General features: G+C 42.8%; 1 pseudogene; it reads right to left on the minus strand.

The window, feature by feature from the left end:
* Positions 1–15,902: 15,902 nt before the first annotated feature.
* On the minus strand, positions 15,903–18,717 carry LOC119545113 (annotated as a pseudogene).
* Between the last annotated feature and the right edge of the window lie 5,465 nt (positions 18,718–24,182).

Raw genomic sequence — 24,182 nt, forward strand, 5'->3', positions numbered from 1 at the left:
AAGGAGCTGAATAAGGGCCAAACAAGAAAAAAAAAAAAAGAGAGATTGAGGACTGCATGGGATAAATGTAAACCACTGAAAGACTGAATCAAGTATCTTTATAAGATCTCTTATCCATTTTTTAACAGCCTACTTGAGATACAATTTTGCATCTTGTCAAGTGTGCAGTTTCACTATTCATAAGTGTGCAGTTCAATTGTTTTTATTAAGTGTATAAAATTACACAATTATCACCAAATCTGCAGTTAATCCCAATTTCACAGCCACCACTGGGTAACCACTGGCCAATTATATGTACTGTAAATATGTATTTTTTGGACATTTCTTATCAATGGAATGATGCAATATGTAGAATTTGCTTCTGGCCTCTTTCACTTAGCGTAATGTTTTTGAAGTTCATCCATGTTGTAGCATGTGTCAGTATTGGGTTTCTTTTTGTTCTGTTGTATACTTGTACCACAATTTGATTATCTGTTTATCAGTTCATAGGCATTTAAATTGTTTACAGTTTCTGGCTACTATGAAAATGCTGCAGTGCAAGTCTTTAGGTGGGCATATGTTTGCATTTCTCTTGGGTAGATTGTTAGAGTGAAACTACGGGATCATACAGTAAGTTCGCATTTAATGTTTTAAGAAAATGTCAAACTATTTCCAAAGAGACTGAATCATTTTACACTACCACCAGCAATGAATGAAGGTTCCACATTTTCCACATTCTTGCCAATGTTTGGTATTGTCCGTCTTTTTTATTACAGCCATTCTTTTGGGTTTGAAATGCTATCTCATTGTAGTTTTACTTTGCATTTTCCTAATGATGTTGAACATTTTTCATCTACTTAATTGCCACTCATATATCTTAGTGAAGTGTCTATTCAAACCTTTTGCCCATTTCAAAAAATAGATTGTTTTCCTTTTTTTTGAATAGTAAAAGTTTGTTATTTGTGCTGGATACAAGTTTTTACCAGATAACTGATTTTCAAATATGTGCTTCAAATCTGTGGTTTGTCTTATTGTTCTTCTAACAACGACTTTCAAAAAGCAACTTTTTAATATTTTTCATCAATTTTTTCTTATATGGATTGTGCTTTTGATGTCATATTTAAGAGGTCATGAAAATTTCCTCCTATGTTTCTTAAATGTTTGGCACCTACATTTAGCTCTAAATTCAGCCCTTACCTGATTTTTGCTTTTTTTTTTTCATTTTATTATGTTATGACTTTTGCTTGTGGATATTTATTTGCCCCAGCACCATTTGTTGAAGAAGAAGGACAATAATAACAAAATGCTAGTACTAGACTTCCCCCCGTTCTAGTTTGCTAATGCTGCTGGAATGCAAAACACCAGAAATGGATTGGCTTTTATAAAAGGGGGTTTATTTGGTTACACAGTTACAGTCTTAAGGCCATAAAGTATCCAAGGTAACACATAAGCAATTGGGTACCTTCACTGGAGGATGGCCAATGGTGTCCGGAAAACCTCTGTTAGCTGGGAAGGCACATGGCTGGCATCTGCTCCAAAGTTTTGTTTTCAAAATGGCTTTCTCCCAGGATGTTCCTCTCTAGGCCACAGCTCTTCTTCAAAATGTCACTCTTGGTTGCTCTTGGGGCATTTGTCCTCTCTTAGCTTCTCCGGAGCAAGAATCTGCTTCCAACAGCCATCTTCAAAATGTCTCTCATCTGCAGCTTCTGTGCTTTCTTCAAAGTGTCCCTCTTGGCTGTAGCAAGCTCGCTCCTTTTGTCTGAGCTTATATACCGCTCCAGTAATCAAGGCCCTCGCTGAATGGGTGGGGCCACGCCTCCATGGAAATTATCTCATCAGAGTTATCACCTACAGTTGGGTGGGTCACATCTCCATGGAAATACTCAAAGGATTCGAATCTAATCAGCAGTAAAACTGCCCCACAAGATTGCATCAAAGAATACGGCTTTTTCTGGGGGATGTAGTACATTCAAACTGGCACAGAAAACTTTTGGGATTTTGTTAGGGAGTGCATTGAAATTATAGATCAGTTTGAGGAGAATTGCCATCTTGATAATATCAAATTTTTGAAACCATGAACATGGAATGCTTCTCCATTTATTCCCATTTAAAATATATATATATATATATATATATATATATATATATATATATATATATATATATATGTCTGCATTATTTGTTGTTGGTTTTCTGCTTTCTCTTTCCTTGATCTCATTTCTAATCTGTGTTATTTCCTTCTGCTTGCTTTGGACACACTTTGCTCTTTTTCTACTATCTTAAGTTGAAGTTTAGCTTATTTATTTGAGATACTTGTTTTCTGATATGAGTGTTTAAGTCTATAATGTTCACTCTAAGCATTACTTTAGATGTAGCCCATAGATTTTGATATGTTGTGTTTTCATATTAGATCAGTTTAAGATATTTACCAATTTCCCTGTGATGTCTTCATTGACCCATGGGTTATTCACATTTGTTGTTTAATTTCCAAATCTTGGGGATTTCCAAGATTTCTTTCTGTTGTTTATTTTATTTTCATTCTGTTGCAGTTGGAAAACATACTTTGCATGACTTAATCTTTCACAATTTATTGAGACTTGGGTTTTGCTGCTTTGTTTGTTTTGTTTTGTCCAGCAGAAGTTGTATCCTGGAGAATGTTTTGTGTGTGCTTGAAAACAATGCGTATACTGCAGCTACTGAATGGAGTGTTTTGTACAGGTCAGTTAGGCAGAGTTTGCTGATAGTGTGGTTCAAATATATTCCTTGAGGATTTTCTGTCTAAGTTGTTCTATAAATTACTGAAAGTGGGTATGGAAACCTTGGATTATAATTGTTCAATTGTCTATTTCTCTTTTCACATCTCTCAGTTTTTTCTTCTGGCATTTTAAAACTCTTTTGTTAGGTATGTATATATTTTACAATTGTGTCTTTCTGATGTATTGACATTTTCTCATTACAAAATATTCCTCTTTGCTTTTATAAAATTTATTGTCTTAAAGCCTACTATATCTGAAATTAATAGATACCCCATCTCTTATATGATTGCTGTCCAAGTGGTACATCCTTTTTCATCCTTTTACTTTCGGCCAATTTGTGCCTTTGAATCTAATGTGTACCTTTGGTTATCACATTTATAGGGATCTTGCATTTTTATCTTGTCTATCAATCAAAAAATGTCTATTCAAATTGACATAATTTTCCACTTACTCTGAAAATTACTTATCCTTCCCCAGGAAGAACACTTCTATCAAAACTTATAGAATGCCTTATCCACCATCATGGTATTCTACACGACATTGCTTCTGATTATGGAATACACTTCACAATAAATAAAGCGTGGCAATCGGCCAATGCTCATGGAATTCACTGATCTTACCAGATTCCCCATCATCCTGAAACAGCTGGATTGACATGACTGTTAATGGCCTTTGGAAGACTCAATTGTGGTACCCGCTTTATGGTGCTGGGTAAATGTTCTCCAGGAGTCTGTGTGTACTCTAAATCACCATCCAATATATTATTCTGTTTCTCCCACAGCCATGATTCATGAGTTCAGAAATCAAGAGATGGAAATGGGAATCAGTCACTAGTGATCCACTAATAAAATTTTTACATCTTATCCCCATGACCTTAAACTCTGCTGGTCTAGAGGTCTTAGTTCCAAAGGGAGGAGGTCTTCCTCCAGGAGACCACAAAATGATTTCATTGAACTGGAAGTCAAGATTACCATGGACCACTTTGGTTTCCTCATGCCTTGAATCAACAAGCAAAGGATTGAATGAGGTGATTGATCCTGATTACCTGGGGGAAAGTAGACTACTACTACACAGTGGAATGTAGGAAGACTGTTCCATATTATAGGATATTCCCTAGAGTGTCTCAGTACTATTCCTGTGAATAAAGTCAATGGAAAACTCCAACAACCCTATCTATGTAGGACCACTAACAGCTCAGACCATTCAGGAATAAAGGTTTGGGTCACCCCATCAGGCAAAGAATCATGGCCAGCTAGTGTGTTTATTTGAAGGCAAATGAAATATGGAATGGGTAGGAGGAAGTAGTTATAATGACCAGTTATGACCATGTGACCATTTGCAGAAACAAGAACAGTAATTCTCAGGAATATTTGTTCCTTATGTTGTTATAAGTATGTTTGTGTATGAATGTGTTTGCATGTATAAAGAAAACATCATTCTTTTCATCCTTTTCCTATCTTCTTATAAAATAACATTAATTATATTAACTTTAAATCATAGCGCTTAAGTTACAGGATATCAAAGAGTGAGTATCATTATCATCCAAGGACTTGCCTTCTCTTCTGAGGAAAGCAATAGTGCATTTTCAGTTGTGAATGGAATAGTTGAATCATGTGAGATGGAAGTATGACTTTGCTATTGTCTTTATGTGGAGATAAGTATGGTTTAAGGAGATGTGAATGGGTATCAAATTGACAAATTGATGGACTGTGATTGTAATTTCATATGTCATCATAGCTAGTTTATGGTGTCCAGTTGTTTGCTCAAACACTGGCCTAGGTGTTACTGCAAAGTTATTTCATAAATGGGATTAGGTATCCAAAATCAGTTGACCTTAAGTAAAGGAGATTATCCTTACCAATATGGCCAGAGCTCATGCAATCAATGAAGGGTCTCAAAAGGGAGAAGTGGAGGTTCCAGTAACCATAAGGAATACTTCCTCAAGAAAACACCCTCCAATCCTTCTTCAGCTTCCAGCCTAAGGAATACAGACACAAGATTTCAGCCTCTGTCTTATTGTACTTCCCATGATCTGCCCTGATGCAAGGAATTAGGGCTGGTCATTCCTTACAATCATGTGAGCAAATTCCTTAAAATAAATCTCTTCTTTTATATATATATATATATATATATATATCTGTCTCAGGAGAACCCTGACTGATCCAGATTCTCTATAGACCATCCAGGGAAGAGGATGAGGCCTTGGAACTCCTTTCAGTGGTATAATACCTGAGGTAAGAGAAGGTATTTCAATAGGGTTAAAAAAGTATCGGGAGGAGATCCAACTTGCACGCACATATTTGAAAACTCCTGCTGTTATAGTTTCCCAGCTACTAAAACATATACCATTCAGTGGGTTAGCTTAAACAATGGGCACTCATTTGCTCATGGATTTGAGGCTAGAAGTCCCAAGGTGAGGTGCCAGCAAGCTGATGTTCTCTTCCCAAAGGCCTTTGTGTTCTGGGGCTGGCTACCAGTGACCCCTGGTCATTGGCTTTTCTTTTACATGGCAGTGCACATAGCAGCATATTCCCTTTTCTCTTCCAGGTTCTGAGGACTTCTAATTTCTGGCTGCTCCAATTTCTTTGCTTATAAGGACTTCAACCATTTTGGAATAAGGTCCATCTGCATCCAATTTGCATCCAATTTGGTGCATCTTAACTTAAAATATCTTCAATGGTCTTAATTACATATGGTTCACCTTCACAGGCCAAAGTGTATTCAGTGAACAGTTTATTTCAATGGGACTTGAAGATGCCTTATGTGGGGGGCATGAGTGAATCACCAGATGCCTCCCTTGAGAACCAAGTGTCCATCCCAGCTGGACAGGAATGGGATGGGAAGCTGTGATAAGCAGAATTCTAAGAGGTCTCCCAAGACTTCCCACTGCTGCTGTGTACATTGTATGTTTAAACCCCAGCACTATGAATGTGATGAATTTTACTTCCTTAATTAGGTTATGTTATATGGCACACTTGGCCTTAAGAAACTGAGGTTACTTGGTGCCCCTGAACCACATAGGACTCCCTCCTGGTCTCCAATCACCTGGACTCTCCTCTGACTTCTTCCACATTCTCTCTGTCCCCAGCCACAGCTAACACTTCCCCAAGCAGTGCCTCCCAACAATCCAGCTACTATTTAAAACTCCCCTGGATCTTAAACCCTCTCAGAACTTCTCCAGTTCTCTGTTCACCCTAGATCTGCTTTGGACTCCTTTGCTATTGTGTCACCCAACACTCCTCTGACCTCTTTCGATTCCCCATGTTCCCCAACACTCCTGCCTATGCTTCCCATTCCCCTTGTTCTCTGACGCTCTTGTGGCCCCTTCCCAATCCTGTATCCTGTCTAATAACTGTTCACATAACTCTACATCTTGAAGATGTTCTTCTCTGTGTTCTTTAAAAATATTTATACTTTTCATTTTTACATTTGTATCTATGATGCATTTTGAATTAATTTTTGCATATGGTGTAAGGTTTAGGCCAAAGTTTATTTTTATTTTGCCAATGGATAGTCAATAAATTAAAAAATCCATTGTTCTGGTTTGGATGTATTATGTCCCCCAAAACACCATTATCTTTGATTCAGTCTTGAGTGGGCAGGAAACTATTAGTGTTGATTGGATTGGAGACTTTTGATTGGATGTTTCCATGGAGAGGTGATCAATCAACTGTGGGTGAGATCTTTCATTGGATAATTTCCATGGAGGTGTGGCCCCACCCACTCAGCATGGGCCTTGATTAGTTTACTGGAGCACTATATGAGCTCAGACAGAAGGAGCAAGCTTGCCACAGCCAAGAAGAACACTTTGAAGAACGCATGGAAGCTGAGAGAGTAGCTGCAGATGAGAGACAATTTGAAGATGGCCGTTGAAAGCAGACTCTTGCTCCGGAGAAGCTAAGAGAGGATGCCCCAAGAGCAAACGAGAGTGACATTTTGAAGAGGAGCTGTGGCCTAGAGAGGAACATCGTGGGAGAAAGCCATTTTGAAACTAGAACATCCATTAAAACCACTATCCATTTTCCATTAAATTGCTTTCGCTCTTTTGTCAAAAGGTGCATGGTACTTGTATGCATCTACATTTGGACTCTCGATGCTGTTCATTGAAATATGTGTCTATCCCTCTGACAATACCACACTCTCTTATATTACTGTAGCTTTATGCAACGTCTTAATATCAGATAAGGTGATTCCTCCCAGTTTATTATGCCTTCTCAAAATAGTTTGAGCTATTCTAGTTCCTTTACCTTTTGTATAAATTTTAGCGTAAACTTGTCTATATTGACAAAAATAAAAGTCCCAGTGGTAGTTGACTGGAACTGAGTTAAGCCTGTGAATCAATTTGTGATGAATTGATATTTTAATATGTGAGTCTTCCAATCAATGGAAGTGACATGTTCTCTCCATTTATTTCAACATTCTTTAATTATTTTCATTAGAGTTTGGTAGGTTTCCTCATACAGATCTTTTTAGTTTTATATTCAAATATTTAATTTTTTGAAATATAAGGTATTTTGTTTTAAAATTTTTCACAGTTGTTTAATGTTAGTACTTGGAAACATGATTGTTTCTATATTGATCATTTATCCTGAGATTTTGCTGAAGTAATTAATTATAATTTATTAAAGGTTTTCTTATAGACTCCTTGGTATTTTCTATGTAGACGACTATGTCATGTGCAAAAAGGATGGTTAGTTATATTTCTTCTTTTCTGATCTGTATTCCTCTATTTCTTTTCTTGCCATATTGCCCTGGTTCTGATGTACAGTAGTAAACTGAAAAGGATGAGGTGAGAGACAACATTTTGGCCTGGTTTTCAAACTTGGGGGAAAACATTCATTCTGTCTCTGTTAACTGTATGTGTCTTGTAGATGTTCTTTATTAGACTGAGGTAGTGCCCTTCTACTCCTAGTTCTCTGAGAATTTTTAACATGAATGAATTGGACTTTGTCAAATGCCTTGTCTGCATTTATATGACTGTGGCAGTTTTCTTCTTTAGACTGTTAACATATTGGTGGATTATGTTGATGATTTTAGAATAATCAGCCAGGTTTTAATTCCTGGATTAGACTGTACTTGGTCAAAGTGAATTATTTCCTTTTTAACACATTGCTGAATTCTTACAGTAAGCTGAAATAATGGACCACAAAATACATCCACACCTAATCACTAGAACTTCCAAATTTCACCTTATAGGGCAAGTGACTTGGCAGATGTGATTAAGTTAAGGATTGTAAAATGCGGAGATTATCCTGAATTACCTGGGGGTAATTCAGACTGTATAATCACAAGTCCCTATAGGAAGGCACAGGAGGAGTGAGGGTCAGAGAGACCATGTGATGACAGAGATTGAGGTGATTCACTCTACAGGTGCAAGAGGGGACCACAATCCAAGGAACAAAGGCTGCCTCTTGAAGCTGGAGAGGGCAGGACAATAGATTATCTCCTGAAGCCTCAGAAGACACCTCAAAAGTCTTGCCAACACTCAACACTGCAACTGATTTTAGACTTCTGGGCTGGAGAACAGGAAGAAAATAAATGTGTTGTTTTAAAATACCAAGTTTTGGTAGTTGTTACAGCACTCTAGGAAACTACTACAAAAACATTTTTGTTGAGGATATTGTTTCATCTGTGTTCAAGAGGATACTGGTCTGTAGTTTTCTTCTCTCAAACTGTCTTCATCTGGATTTAGTATCCTGTTATGCTGGCCAGATTCAGAGCAGCACACCAGGCACCAGGCGATCTGTAAATTTGCAGAAGCAATGAAAACATATCTGAAGAGCAGTTGTAATTGAAGTCATCACCTGTTAAGTTTAATATAATTCACTGTCATTCTCCAAGATCCATCTATTTTCTGTATGGTCCAAATATGTGAGTTGAATGAGGATGTGGTGGGAATCACCATCCCTGCATCCTTCTGGTTATTACTGGTACAACTAATCTCTGTAACCTGCCAAGGCATATGCTGTTGTTTGTGTTTTATTATTTTCTTAGATAGAGGCATTTGTAGTGGTTTCCACTTGGCCTTCCTATCCTAATAGCCTTCATTTTACAGATTGGGGAACCAATGTGGAAATTCTGACCATTGTTGAATATTTGTATTTTAATCACGCATCCCAGAACTGGACAAATAACAGGATAGGTTTGGGGATTCACTGTATCAACTGTGAGATGGATTTCAGCTAAAACTCCATTGATCACCTGACCTCCATAAGCCCCTACCCTGGAGGCTAGACCACAGTGATGATTTGAGTCTCCTGGAATTACTGTCATTTCAGAGACAGTTTCCTATAATCCCCCAATGTCTGATTATTCCCTTTAACACAATGCACTCTCACCTTGGTGAAGGCCATAGGTCCCTTTGGGAGAAAGAGCGACAATATAAATTTTGACAGCATGTTGGGGTACTTCCATTAGGAATGCATCCTCCACTTCATTCAAGGGGTTCTTGTTCTGCAAATGGGCTCAAATCTTGGAATCTACTGAGGGATCATGATTCTCTGTTTTGGTGATTGAAGTTAGACTTCTACTCATTAGACCCAGAATTCTTCCTCTTAAACAGGTCAAAGAAGAATTTAGTAGATACCTTTCTATTTATCTTCTAGGGACATCATGAAAAACTAGCCAACATCATGGTTCTCTGCAAGTCAGACTCTTCTGATGACTGCTTTGAACTCTGTTTTCCATTATGGTAACCACACCTAACTTGACTTTGGCGATTAAATACTGCCATTTGGCACTTGTCTTCTCAGGGTCCAGTTATCCTCATTACGTTTAAAGATCCCAGTTCAGTGGCAGCAGTTCCCACCATTGTAATTTCTGACCTCTGAAGACTAACCACAGACCTTTTCAAAGATGCTGAGGCTTTCCTCACAAATTGGTTTCCACAGTCATTGTGCAAGGTATGTCTTCTGGACACTCTTTATGTTGGTGAGCAGGTTTACATAATCAATTGCCTGGAACATTCCAGGGTCCCAAAGCCTTTGGATAGCTTCCACAATTTAACAAGGCAGTTCTGGAATTTCAACTTCATTAAATGTAGGCCAAATTTTTCTTCATGTTTCATCCAACCACACCAACAATCACTTCTAACACTTTGAACCCAGAATCTCTGCCTAGTGGGTCAGTATCAGTAAATTCAGCCTGATCAATCTTTATGTTCCTTCCACTGTTATCTCACATCCTTAATATCCATTTCCAAACATATTGCCCAGATTTCTGTCTGTAAAGTTTGGAATATTATGCAGTTCCACGTTGGTACAGTTTACCTCTTCATGGTCACAGTTTGTGATCCGTGCAGTTTGTGATCTCACATTTCAGGGCTTACTGGGACTTGAATCTTGTTATAGGTCTGGAAGCAAAAAGGGTGGTGGGGGAAGACCCTGATGAGACTCAGCAATTTTTTTTATATATCCATAAAGTTTATTTTAAAAAATTATTAAAAACTAATCATCCGGAGGAGCTAAGATGGCAGCATAGAGAGGAGTGGAAGACTGTTAGCCCCACTGGAACAATTCCTAAATGACCGAAAAACTAGTAAATAACCTGGAATAACCGTGGAGAGACAAACGTGACTGTCCACTCATCATACACCAACCTGAATAGGGAGGAATGCCCAAGATAGCAGCATAAAATCTGTACATAAAAACTGCAGACCCGTGCCGACAGCCTCTCTCTCATGGAAGCCTCAGGGTGCTAGAGAACAGAACTGTCTGAACAAGCAAGTGTACCTCAGCCCAGATCCAACTGAGGTTTTATGCTAACTGCTCAATTCAGACAGCGAATCCCCAAAAAGCAGACAGAGGCTTTTGGTGATGACTGACCTTAGGAGAGTCAGGGGACATATCTAACTCAGAATGGGGAGCCCAGAGGATTGGGTGCCACCTCTGGCTGAAAGGTGAATCTGGGAGCTTTCTGTTCCTTTCTCTCTCTGTCAACCTGGGCGGCTCAGTGGAGAAAGCCTCAGCTGTTTCCAGCTCGCAGCACTTTGCAGTAGAGAAAGCTTCAGTCATTTTTAAATCACAGCATTCTGACCAGCAGAGTCAGAGAAACAATCTATTTATATGCAAATGACCTCTCTGTAGGGGGCATAGCTTCCCAAGAGGAAAGGGAGAGTCCCAGCTCTATTACCAGCCTTACATTCAAAACCAGACTGCAGAGCCTGGGGGAGGAGAGCTGTGGGCCACACCCCCTTAAACCAGCCTGTGATAGGCTGACAGGTGCACCTGCTGGGCAGAAAAGCACAAGGTGTGTCAATCTTCTAAGAAAACCTTCAGGGAAACTAGATACTGAATATTTCCTCAAGCTTCTGTGATCTGAGCTTGTTCTCCTCTGGGAAAACCTGATTGGGGTGGCCTAGGAGGTCAGATGCTTAGACAATAGAAAACTACAATCTCCACTAAGAAAAATGAAGTTATGGCCTAGTCAAAGGAACAAACTTACACTTCAACTGAGATACAGGAATTTAAACAACTAATGCTAAATCAATTCAAAAAGTTTAGAGAAGATACGGCAAAAGAGATAAAGGCTATAAAGAAAACACTGGGCATACATAAGGCAGAAATCAAAAGTTAAAAAAAACAACTAGCAGAATCTATGGAAATGAAAGGCACAACACAAGAGATGAAAGACACAATGGAAACATACAACAGCAGATCTCAAGAGGAAGAAGAAAACACTCAGGAACTGGAGAACAAAACACCTGAAAGCCTACACGCAAAGGAGCAGATGGAGAAAAGAATGAAAAAATATAAGCAATGTCTCCAGGAACTTAAGGATGAAACAAAATACAAGAATGTACGTATCATTGGTGTCCCAGAAGAAGAGAAGGGAAAAGGGGCAGAAGCAATAATAGAGGAAATAATCAATGAAAGTTTCCCATCTCTTATGAAAGACATAAAATTACAGATCCAAGAAGCACAGCATACTACAAACAGAATAGATCTGAATAGGCCTATGCCAAGGCACTTAATAATCAGATTATCAAATGTCAAAGACAAAGAGAGAATCCTGAAAGCAGCAAGAGAAAAGCAATCCATTACATACAAAGGAAGCTTAATAAGACTATGTGCGGACTTCTTAGCAGAAACCATGGAGGCAAGAAGAAAGTGGTGTGATATATTTAAGATACTGAAAGAGAAAAACCGCCAACCAAGAATCCTATATCCAGCAAAACTGTCCTTCAAATATGAGGGAGAGCTCAAAATATTTTCTGACAAACAGACAGTGAGAGACTTTGTGGACAAGACACTCACCCTACAGGAAATACTAAAGGAGCACTACAGAGTGATAGGAGAATACAGGAGTGAGAGGTTTGGAAAACAATTTTGGGAGATGGTAGCACAGCAATGTAAGTACACTGAACAAAGATAACTATGAATATGATTGAGAGAGGAAGATTGAGAGAGGAAGGTTGGTAGCATATGAGACACCAGAAGGAAGGAGGAAAGATAAAGACTGGGACTGTGTAACTTAGTGAAATCTAGAGTGTTCAAAGATTGTGATAAAATGTACAAATATGTTCTTTCACAAGGGAGATCAAGCGAATGTCAGCCTTGCAACATGTTAAAAATGGGGAGGCATTGGAGGAGGGATGAAATCAACGTAAACAAGAGACTGTAATTAACAGAATCATTGTATTATGCTTCCTTTAATGTAACAAAGGCAATATACCAAGGTAAATGCAGATAAGAGGGGGACATAGAGGACAGGTGTGAGACACTTGACATTGGTGATGTTGTCTGGCTATTTATTCTACTTTAATTTAAGATTATCTTTCCTTTTGCTGCTTCCTAGCTGTCATTTTTTTTCCTCTTTCTTTTTTCTTTTTCTTTTGCCTCTCTACCTTCTTTGACTCTCCCTCCTGCCTTGTGGAAGAAATGTAGATGCCCTTATATAGATAGAGGTGAAGGTGGTGAACACATAAATATGTGACTATATAGGGAACCATCAATTGTTTACTTAGGATGGAATGTATGGCATGGGAACAAAACCGTCTTAAAAAAAATGGGTTGATGATGAAAACTTGAGGGCAATATACTGAGTGAAATAAGACAGACACATAAGGACAAATATTGAAGGGTCTCACTGATAGGAACTGATTATAATATGTAAACTCATAGACATGAAATGTAAGGTACCAAGATATAGAACAAGGCTAAAGAATGGGGAGCGGTTGCTTAGTATGAGCAGAATGTTCAACTAGGATGAACTTAAATGTTTGGAAATGAACAGAGGTGTCAGTAGCAAGATGTGAGAATAACTAACAGTGATGAATGGTGAGTGAACGAGGTAGAAAGGGGAAGCTCAGAGTCATATATGTCACCAGAAGGAAAGCTGGAGGTCAAAAGATGGGAATGTATAAAACTGAATTCTATGGTGGGCAATGTCCATGATTAACTGTACAAATATTAGAAATCTCTTCCATGAACCAGAACAAATATATGACAATACAACTAGAAGTTAATAATAGAGGGGCATACAGGGAAATATATATATACTTATTGCAAACTATATACTACAGTTATAGTATTTCAACATTCTTTCATAAACAGTAACAAATGTACTATACCAATACTACGAATCAACAATGGAGGGGATTGGTTAGGGATATGGGAGGATTTGAATTTCCTTTTCCTTTTTTTTTTTTCCTTCTTTCACTTTACTTCTTGTCTGGAGTAATGAAAAGTTTCTAAAAATTGAACAAAAGTTAAATGTGGTGATGGATGCACAGCTGTATGAGGGTACCAGGGAAAATTGACTGTACACTTTGGATCTTTGGATAATTGTATGGTATGTGAACAATCTCAATAAAAATTAAAATAAATAAGTAAATAAATACATAAAACTAATCATCCAGGAATATTTACTAACCTTAAAAAGTTTATTTCCCATGTGGAAGGAAAATACATTAGCAACATCTTCCAGACACCAAATTTATAAAAGTAAAACTTCTAGATGCTGCTATGCAGGAGATTCTATCATTTATACTTTGTGATGGTTAGGTTTATGTATCAACTTGGCCAGGTGATGGTACCCAGCTCTCTGGTCAAGCAAGCACTGGCCTAAATGTTGCTGTGAGGATGTTTGTGGCTGGTTAATAAACCAACAGGCTGGTTTATTAAATCATCAGTCAATTGGCTGCAGCTGTGACTGATGATATCAATGAAGGGCATGTCTTCCACAATGAGAGAATGCAGTCAACTGGATTTAATCCAATCAGTTGAAGACTTTTAAGAGAGACAGATAAAGGACCTTCATTTCTTTTTCAGCTGACCAGCGGAGTGTTTCCTGAGGAGTTTGTCAAAGTTGCCAGTTCGTTTCCTGAGGAGTTCATCGAACATCTTCACTGGAGTTGCCAGTTTGCTGCCTGCTGTACGGAATTTGGACTTGTTCATATCCATAGTTGCTTGAGACACTTTTGTAGTCTTCTATTATAGATATCTCTCATTGATTCTTTTCCTTAGAGAACCCTAACTGATACAACTTGGTACCAGGACTGGTTCTTGAGAAACAAAATCTTAAAATGGGCTTTTACAATTTGTTTTCTACTCTGATTAGATTCAAAGGCACTAATGACTCCATTTCCAATAATCAAGATGGCATTGACAGTCCATGGCGTGAGTTGGCAATGGAAATATGCAAAAATAGCACCATTTGATTCTCCTAATCATACTCTTGTATGAAGCAAGGCTCTGGGTGACAGTGTTTTCAACACCTTCACAGAGTTTTGCTTAATTAAGAGGTGTAATAATGTTGGCTGGCTGCTCTTAGGTACATTGTATAAAGTTATAAGAGAAAGGGAGGAGCTAAAGTCTTCAAATTTAAAACTTAAGTGTCATATGACAGATTTAAAGGTTTCTTCGTGTGCTCTGAAAGAAAATCTTATTTCCTGTGGCCACAGACTCTCATTGTGCAAGTAGCAGATTTACAATGTAAACTAAAATCTCAACCTCTCAGGGTGTCTGCTGTGAAAGTAAAGGCATTAATGGGAAAGGAATGGGATCCTGAAACTTGGGATAGGCACATATGGATTGATAATAATGGCAGTGAAGACATTGGAACCCCTGATTCTGCTGAGTCATTGTAGTACGCTTTCCTGAGGAAACAGCACCCCCCCCCCCCACCTCCAGTCTGCCCTAAAGAAACAGCTTCCCCACCTCCAGTCTGCCTTAAGGAGCCTGCCATCCAACCTCCACCTAAGAGAGGCTTCAGTGCCTGCTAATCCTGTACTCACCTCCCAGGATTGGATATCGTTCTCCCTACTTCCCCCCAGATGTGACAGTTATTATTCTTAAATAAATGACATTCAAATTTCCACTACCACAGATCCTTAAACAGAGGGCAAAATTTAACAGAGGAAGGCTCCTCCATCTGGCTTCACATAATCAGTGTGAAATTGGAGCATCCAAATTTTAAGTACAAATAGAAATCTTACATCCCATGATTGTAAACATTTGCCCAGAGCTTCCAGAGTAACAGAGGTGGTCCAGGAGCCCGTGAAATGTTCGCCCACCTGGACAGTGCTTAGGTGAAGAGATAAGGTTTGAAGGCAAATCATCAGCCTCACTTGTATTCCTGTAAGAAAGTAGTTCTGCATATATATTTTAGTTGGAAACACCTGAAAGTCATTCTAAAACTACACTAAGCACCGTTTTCACTTACCTGAAATATATTGAGTTAAATTCAACAGTACAAGGATGGTCATTAGTATCAAAAATTAAAAAAATAGTGTCATCTAGAGCTCCCTTTGTGGCCACAGGCCACCCCAGCATCCAGGGCACTTGTGACTTCCGCCAGCAAGGCCACACAAGCAGATATAAGGCTGTAGTCAGCTAGAAAGAGTTCAGTCTCCTCTTTAATATTCCTTCTATGTCGATCACATACATCATTCAAAACTTCATAAGATGGGAGGTGAAAATCCCCCAAATGCTTTTTTAATATTATTCCCTGTACAGTTTACTGTCAGTTTATTTACATAGGGAGTGTACCTATCTAAAACTGTTCTTAAAAATGCAACCATGATTTTTAAATTTTATCACGACTTCCCCAGCGCACCCTGACTCTCCTCTTCTGACCCTTTCCCGACTTGGCCCCTCAGGCTCGCCGCAGCCGCAGTTCTCCGGCAGTCCTGGTGCTGCTCCCAGGTAGAACAACATGAAAACACATTCACTGCCACCCACTCTGGGAGAGGCCTGACTGCAGAGAAAATGGTGCTTCTGGTGCTGAAGGGTAACTAGGAAACCCGGCAGGCTGAGCTGGAGAGTTTTCCAGAGCAGAGTCAGAATGGACTTGCTGTAACGGCGCTGGCTGGGACACCTCGCTGCGCTGGAATTCCCGCAGAGACGACTGCGAGGGGCTCTGGGAACAGCCCGGGATGCCAGGGAGGGACAGAAGGCCTGGGAACACAGAGCCACCTGAGGCCTCAGGTCCCCACTAGAAGCCGGCTGCTGCAGCAAGAGCGGAGTTGAAGTTGGAGCTGAACGCTGACGCGGACCCTGGGAGGACTGGAGCTGGGGATGAGGCGGTGGCTGCGACGGCAGGCGTGCTGCCGCAACCGTGCAAGCCTCCTGAAGCCCTGGGGAGGGAGGGCAGGGGTGACGCTGGGTGCACCAGAGATGGACAAGCTTCGGTAGGAGGAGTTCGAAGGTGGCAGCAGTTCTTGTGTGACCGAGAAAACCGAGGAGACAGCGGCGGACACGTTGAGGGCAAAAGGCGCTGTCGAGAGCGGTGGGGAGGCAGACAGGTCCGAGAGGACTGCGGCCCTGGAGCTGGGGTGAGGGGCCGGCGTGGGCACCGTGGTGGGAGACAAAATGGCTGCTAAGGCCCCGGCAAGAGACACTGACGGGCTGAGGGATGGGCTGCCAGCTAAAGTGAAACTGCTGGTCAAAGACGTGAACGGAAGAGAGCCCTGAACACTGGCATGAGGGTGGTGGCCCGAACGTGTCGTGGGAGGGAAATAAAGGAAAGTGGGTTGGAACCATCCCAGGGAGAACTCAAACTGTGGAGCCCTGACATCGCAGGGTTAAGGCAAGCAGGTAAAGCGTGTATGCGGTGCCCCAAGGCCCCTGGCACCCTAAGGTGGGACAGGGCCCAGGCAGGTGAGACGGAACCTGAAGGCCGAAGGAGTGAGGTTACTGGGTTTAGCTTTGATCTTAACAGCAAAGGTTGTGACAGTGGGGGTGGCAGGATGTGCAGGTCTGAGTTACCTGGGCCTGCGCCCCACAAGGGTATGGCCAAGGAGCCAAGACTCACAAGCGCTGCTGCTGAGGACAACATGGGTGCAGCCAATGGCGATTGCACAGGCACAGCAGGTGGGTGGGTGCCGAGTTGGTGGCAGGGAGAGAGGCACCTGGCAGCGCAGCCAGTTGTGGAGTGGGGGACCGCTAGGGGGCGCAGCACTTGGTGGGGTCCAGCAGCAGAGAGTCAGAGCACAGATGAGTGAGGACAGCCAAGGAGGCCAGCCCACTTACAAAGCCAGAGGACAGAGCAGAGGGGCTGATAAACTGGTGTCACTGGAGGCAGGGAGCCTTTCAGGGCAGACAGAAGGGGACTGCTCATACCAAGGGGCCAGCGGCACTGCGGACAGAGCCAGCAGCAAACACCGGAGGGGCTGGGGGTGGATGCCCCTTGGGAAGTTAAGGGCAAGGGGAACCCTGCAAAAACCCATAACAATGACGCAGAATTGGAGCTGTTGTTGGACTCAAAGTCAAGTTGGCAGAAGAGGGGAGGGTGCTGACAAGGACAGAGGTGGGTGCAAATGTCTCAGTGGGGACGGGGCAGCCTGACATGGAGATGTGGCCTGAGGGGCTGGGTGGGAGCAGAAAGACCTAGTGGAGGTACCAGGCCAGGAAAAAACAAAGGAGCAGAAGTGGCTGCTTAGTCAACGGTAGAAGCAGCAGGGGTGGCCAGCAGGAAGGGACTTCTGGTAGCAGACAGATTCAGTGCTGGCAGCTGTGGTGCCATCTCAGCTGAACCCTGCCCTGGGAGAATGCACCAGCCACCAACAATCTCGAAGAGCCCACCTGCAATGCCTTTGGCCCCTATCCCAGCAGCACACCTGGACTCCCTTGCCTCGTGCTGGGAGGGCCCAGGCTGACAGAGGGTCTACCGTGAGTGCAGATCTCCTGTCTCAGATGAGAGCACAGCAGGTTGTGTAGCTGGCTGTCACCCACCTTGGAGACAAGTGGGTGGACAACAGCTGAAAAAACGGATCCCAGAGTCACTGAACCAGAGGTGAGGTTTGCAGAGGTAGGGCTAAGTTGCCTGGGTGATCTGTGAAGTGCACTATTTGCCCTACCCCCAACCGATAGCCCAGTGGGAAAAGCAACAGGCAGGGGTTCCTCAAAGGGCCTGAATGCTTTCACCCAATTTGGAAAGTGTGTGGATCCTCAACCAGGGGGGCATGGTGTGCAACTTTTCAGGAGCTCTGGGACAGGATCCAGTGTGACCCCGGGTGGTGCCTTGTAGGGGATGGGGTTGGGGAGGGGCAGGCAAGGGCTTGAGTGGGCAGGGGTGGTGGGGCAGCATCCACCCCTAAGCACTGCAAGTCCGAGGACCTCAGATTCTGTGCCTCAAGGGCTTTTGGAATCAACCTGCCAGCAGATGGTCCAGTGGAGGGAATTGTGCCAGAGGCTCCACCCACTGTCTGGCAGGGTGCCCGCCACCTGCCCTGCCGCAGCTGCCGCGGCCACTACTCAGGGAATTCCATCGTGACTCACTAGCCTCACCTCTCGTCCCAGAGCCTGTGCCATCTGCCCAGTCAAGACAGATGTCAGTTGCCTGTTCCAAGGGCATCTACTCCGCCACAGGAGGATGCCTCTGGACAGACAGCCTGTTCCAAGGCCACGATCTGCTCGCCACTGTCCCAGGCCATGGCTGGGGTTTTGGGCGACAGTGGATGAGATCGGCAGCTCTGAATGCTCAGGGGACTGGACGTGTGTGCGTCATGAAGTCGCGGCGACGTGCCTGGGAGGACCCTCATGGCCAAGTCCGCTTCCAGGTAAGACAGCTCCTAGATGGCTCTAAGGGCCGAGGGACAGATCCTGTGCTAATACCGGGTCAGCTAGTGGCAGGAATGCAATGGTCCCAGGGGCAAAAGGATGGGTGTGTCAGTGGGACACACTGGGAGGGGAGGCCAGGCAATGGGATGGCTGTAGGTGGAAGACATGCCTGTGAGTTAGGTGGCCAAACACCTCAGGCTGCCTCCTTCCCCTGGTCTGGCCTGGCGCTCTCTGTCAAGTCCCAAGGGATGATCTGGTCTTGCAGAGCTCGGTGGCACTCGAGTCCCCGGGGAAGGGTCCCAGGGGAAGGATGGCCACTGCCACACAGCCCATCAGCAGGGGTCATGGGCGGTTCAGTTTAGGGGTTGGGGAAAAGCAGAGACCCGGGATTGGCAGGCACCTATGGTGGTAACCTTGTTGTGCTGGGTGGCTGTGTGGGGTTATGGTTAAGGTGGACTGTGTCGGGAATGACATGGACTAGGCAGGAATGGCCTGGGCTGGTGGTCCCAAGGCACAGACAACCCCCTCAAAATAGCGGCGAGCAGTGCCAGGTGTCCGGGAGACCCGCACTGGCTGGTGCAGCCCCAGCAGCTAGTTTGGCAAGTTTGGGCAGCCAATCACAGCAGCACTGATACTTGAGGCTCCTGGCAGCAACAGGCAGCACCTGCTATCATAGCATGGTGAAAGCTCCTGCCTCATCTGATTTGGAAAACTTGAAGCAGAGTTGGGCCTGGTTAGTACTTGGATGGGAGACTGCCTGGGAATACACGGTGCTCTAGGCTTTTGCCAGGCGCGTGGTGTCCCCTTGCCTTCCTCAATTCTTTTGGCTGGTGCCGAGAGCACCACCCACCCTCCATTCTCAGCAAACAACTGCAGCCAGTTGGGTGTGTCAGGGCCTTTCCATTTCAGTCGTGGGCGCCCACTAAACCAAGCATGGCAGCGCCTGGTGCAGGAGCGACCCCCAGGGCCAAGGCTAAACCCCTTACCTGTGAGAATCCTTGCTGGACACCAGAACCAAACCATTCACACCTGCCCTCACAGCAGGCACTTCAGAGGTGCACCAATCCTGGCCTGGAAGGTCTTCACCCCATCCTGTTTTTTTTTTTGTTGTTTTGGTTTTTGTTTTATGTTTTTTGTTTTTGTTTTTGTTTTTGTTTTTTACTGTAAATGGTGAATATGTGTTCTAAATCAAAGAGAAAGGAATAGGGAACTACCTCTTTCTTTGCTTGCCCAAAAGAAAACAATTTAGTGCTTTGGCTTTATTTTGGCTGCCTGGCGGCTGGGCAGTGTATGGAAATTCTGGTTTCAGCTATGTTTGAAATGGCCATAATTTAATGTTCTTAGCTTTTGGAGAGTTATTTTTCAGACCACTTTTTTCATAAGATTGGGTTTGTCAAGTAGTGCTGTATTTGTTTAGATCTTGGAAACAAATTAACTTTTTCTCATAATATGTGTAAATAAACCAAATTTTTGCTCCACCACCAATAAAATGTAAAAAGAAGGCAAGTTTTACTTTAATAAAATTAAATAATTTTAACTCAATAAATTCTACTCCACCACTAGAGCAGAAGACAGCTCCCTGGCTTATATTTTGGCAGCTAAGAGATCTTTTATAGTAATTTTATCAAAAACAATTGACCGTTTTGTAGAGATATATTCACATAACATACAATTATCCACAGTGTACAATCAGTTGTTCATGGTATCATCATATAGTTGTACATTTATCACCACATTCAGCACTTGAACATGTTGATTATTACAAAAAAGTTTTTTTGGTGACTAATAAAAAAGATAATAAATAGAAAAGTAAAATGTCATACAGTACAATATAATAGTAAGTACAGAAAACACCACCACCACCAAGAATCCCATATCTCTCCCTTATATCCCCCTCTCATACACATTTAACTTTTGGTATATTGCCTTTGTTACATTTAATGGAAGCATATTACAATGTTACTGTTGACCATAGACTCCAGTTTGCTTTGATTATGTTTTTTTCCTAACCATCCCCTTTTCAACACTCTGCATGATTGACGTTTCATTTGTTCTCCCACATGTGAGAATATTTTCATATTTGTACATTTAGTAACTGTCATTGGCCACTCGTTTTTGCCAAGTTACAGTCTTCATCATCTATTTTTACCTCTGGTGTCATACATACCTCTGTACCACCTTTTTCAGCTTTACTCACAGACTTCTTTGTTCAGTGTGCTTATAATTTTGTGCTACCATCACACAGTACTATGGTATCTATTTCTGGATCTATGAAATCAATCCTGCTGAACATTTTGTAGTCCTTCAGCATCACATGCCTGATCTCTACCCTCTTTCTATCTCCTGGTAGTCTGTGTTATCAGTTGTAACTCTCAAAGTTTGCTCATTAATGTTAGTTCATATTAGTGAGACTATACAGTATTTGTCCTTTTGTTTCTTGCTGATTTCCCTGATCTCCCCTCTACATGGGAACTGACTCCCAGGGGTGTAAATCTCCCTGGCAATGCAGGATGTGACTCCCAGGGATGAAGCTGGACCTGGAATCATGGGATTAAGAACATCTTCTTGACCAAAAAGTGGATGCAAAATGAAACGAAATAAAGCTTCAGTGGCTGAGAGATTTCAAATGGAATTGAGAAGTCACTCTGGTGGACATTCTTACACACTATATAGATAACACTTTTTAGGTTTTAATGTACTGGAATAGCTAGCAGTAAATACCTGAAACTATCAAACTCCAACCCAGTAGCCTTGACACTTGAAGACGATTGTATAACAATGTAGATTACAAGGGGTGGGTGATAAGGTGATTGTGAAAACCTTGTGGATTGCATTCCCTTTATCCAGTGTATGGATGAATGAGTAGAAAAATGGGGACAAAAACTAAATGAAAAATTGGGGAGGAGGGTGATTTTGGTGTTCTTTTTTTTACTTTTATTTGTTATTCTTAATCTGCTTCTTTCTGCTGTAAGGAAAATGTTCAAAAATAGATTGGGGTGAGGAATGCACACCTATAAGATGGTACTGTGAACAGTTGATTGTACACCATGGATGATTGTATGGTACATGAATACATCTCAATAAAACTGCATTGAAAATAAGATATTGAAAAGGAAAAAAGGAAAACAATCGACCAGGTTGTACCAAGTTTTAAATAAAGTGCCTTATATTGACACTAAGAAATGTATTCCATTAAAATTTCCTTTTATCTAAAATAATTAAATAAGTAGTTAAGTAATTAACAATAAAACAAAGAGCCATCACCCGGCAACCCAGGCTGAATCACCTCCACAGGACTGACTTTTCCTTTCAAGGCCCTGGCTCACCAGTGACTTTCCCTGCACGAGCGCAACCTCCTTGTGCAGCGGCCACACGGCGGCTCAGATTGCCCACCTGCGATGCCTTAGACGCCCACCCCTCTGGCTGCACCACTGGACCTCTCCTCCCGACAGGGCCCAGACTGCCTGAAGGTCTACCTTGGGCGCGGATCCCCGGTCGGGTAAGAGAGCGGAGCTGGCTGAGTCGCTGGCTCTCACCCAACTTCGAGGCTAGTGGCAGCAGACAGGCTGAAGAAAGAATCCGGGAGTCACGGAAGCGGCGGAAATGTTTTCTCCGGGAGGGTTCGCTTACCAGGCTGATCTGGGAAGCGCACTCCCCGCCTCTACCCCATGTGATAGTCCAGTGGGAGAAGCAACACGCAGCGGTTCCTCAATGGGCCAGGATGCTTTCGCCAAACGTGGAAAGCGCGCGGATCCTCTTCAGGCGGCCAAGATGAGCACCTTCTCTGGAGCTCTGGGACGCCCTGGGACATAATCCACTGTGGCCCCGTGGTCTATAGGTGCAGGTTCCTGGCAGGTGTTGGGAGTGTGGACCGGGTCGGCGAGGGCTTGATGAGGACATGGATGGTGAGGTAGCATCCGCCCCTAAACCCTGCAAGCCCGAGAATCTCAGATTCTGGGTCTCAAAAGTCTTTCGGAAAGAACCTGCCTGCAGAGGGTCCAGTAGCTGGAGTTGTGCCGGAGGCTCCGCCCCCTGCCCGGCAGGGGTTCTGGCCGTCTGTGCTTCCCGCGCAGGAACCCCGAGAAGAGCAAGGAGCCGTGCCAGGCGTCCCAGAGTCCCGCACCGGATGGTGCAGCTCCAGCAGCTGGTCGGGAGAGGCTACGCACCCCATCGCAGCAGCACTGCCACTTGAGGCTCCTGGCGGCGGCGCGCAGTACCTGCCGCTGTAACACATTGAATGCCCCTTCTGCTTCTGACGTGGGAAGCTAATCAGGGTCAGGACTGGTTAGTACTTGCATGTGAGACCGCCGGGAAATGGCGGGTAATCTAGGCATTTGCCAGGCGTGTCGACACCCTTGCCTTCCTCTTTACTTTTGGTCGTCGCCAAGAGCAGCGCCCCACCCTGCATACTTAGCGAACGCATGGAGGATCCCTAACACAGGCAGTGCCGCGAACCTGCAGAAAATCCCCACCTGCTGCCACCCGCGGCACATGCAGCCAATTGGTTGCATCTGGGCTCATCCATGTCAGCCGTGGCCGCAAAAAAAAAAAAAAAAAAAAAAGCCTGGCAGAACCCAGTGCAGGAGCAATCTCCATTGCCGAGGTCAAACCCCTTACCCGCGAGACTCCTTGTTGGACACTGGAACCAAGCCATTCACATCTGCCCTCACAGCAGGCACTTCAGAGGTGCACCAACCCTGGCCTGAAAGGTCTTGGCCCCATGCTGTGTTGTTGTTGTTTTTTTTTCGTTAAATGGTGAACACGTTCTAAGTTAAACAGAAAAGAATAGGGAACTACCTGGTTTTTGCCCAAAAAGAAACATAATATAGTGTTTTTGCTTTATTACCTTTTGGAGAGTTCTTTATTTTTCAGACCATATCTTTCATAAGATTGGGTTCATCAAGTAGAGCTGTATTTGTTTAGATCTTGGAAACAAATGAACTTTTCTAAAAATATGTATAAATAAACCAAGTTTTCTTCCACCACTAGTAAGATGTAAAGAGAAGAAAAATTTTATTGTAGTAAAGTTAAATAAGTTCAGCTCAATAAATTCTATGCTACCACTAGAGCAGAAAACAGTTCCCCTGGCTTATATTTCAGCAGCTGCCAGATCTTTTATAGTAATTTCATCAACACAAACGACCCGGTTGAACCGATTTTTAAATAACGTATCTTATATTGACACTAAAGAATGCCTTCCATTAAAATTTGTTTTCTCTGAAATAATTTAATTAACGAATAATTAAATAATTAAGCAATTAACAATAAAACATAGAGCCATCCTGGGTCATACTTTGCTGAATCTGCTCCACAGGACCGACTTTTCCTTCCAAGGCCCTCTCCCTGCACAAGCGCTCCGTCCTTGTGCAGTGGACACCCACGGGATCAGAGAGCCCATCTGCAATGCGTCTCCTCCTGCCCGCAGGCCCAGATTGCCTGAGGGTCT

Source organism: Choloepus didactylus, chromosome 10, assembly GCF_015220235.1.
Source record: "Choloepus didactylus isolate mChoDid1 chromosome 10, mChoDid1.pri, whole genome shotgun sequence".
In the NCBI taxonomy this organism is placed as follows: domain Eukaryota; kingdom Metazoa; phylum Chordata; class Mammalia; order Pilosa; family Megalonychidae; genus Choloepus; species Choloepus didactylus.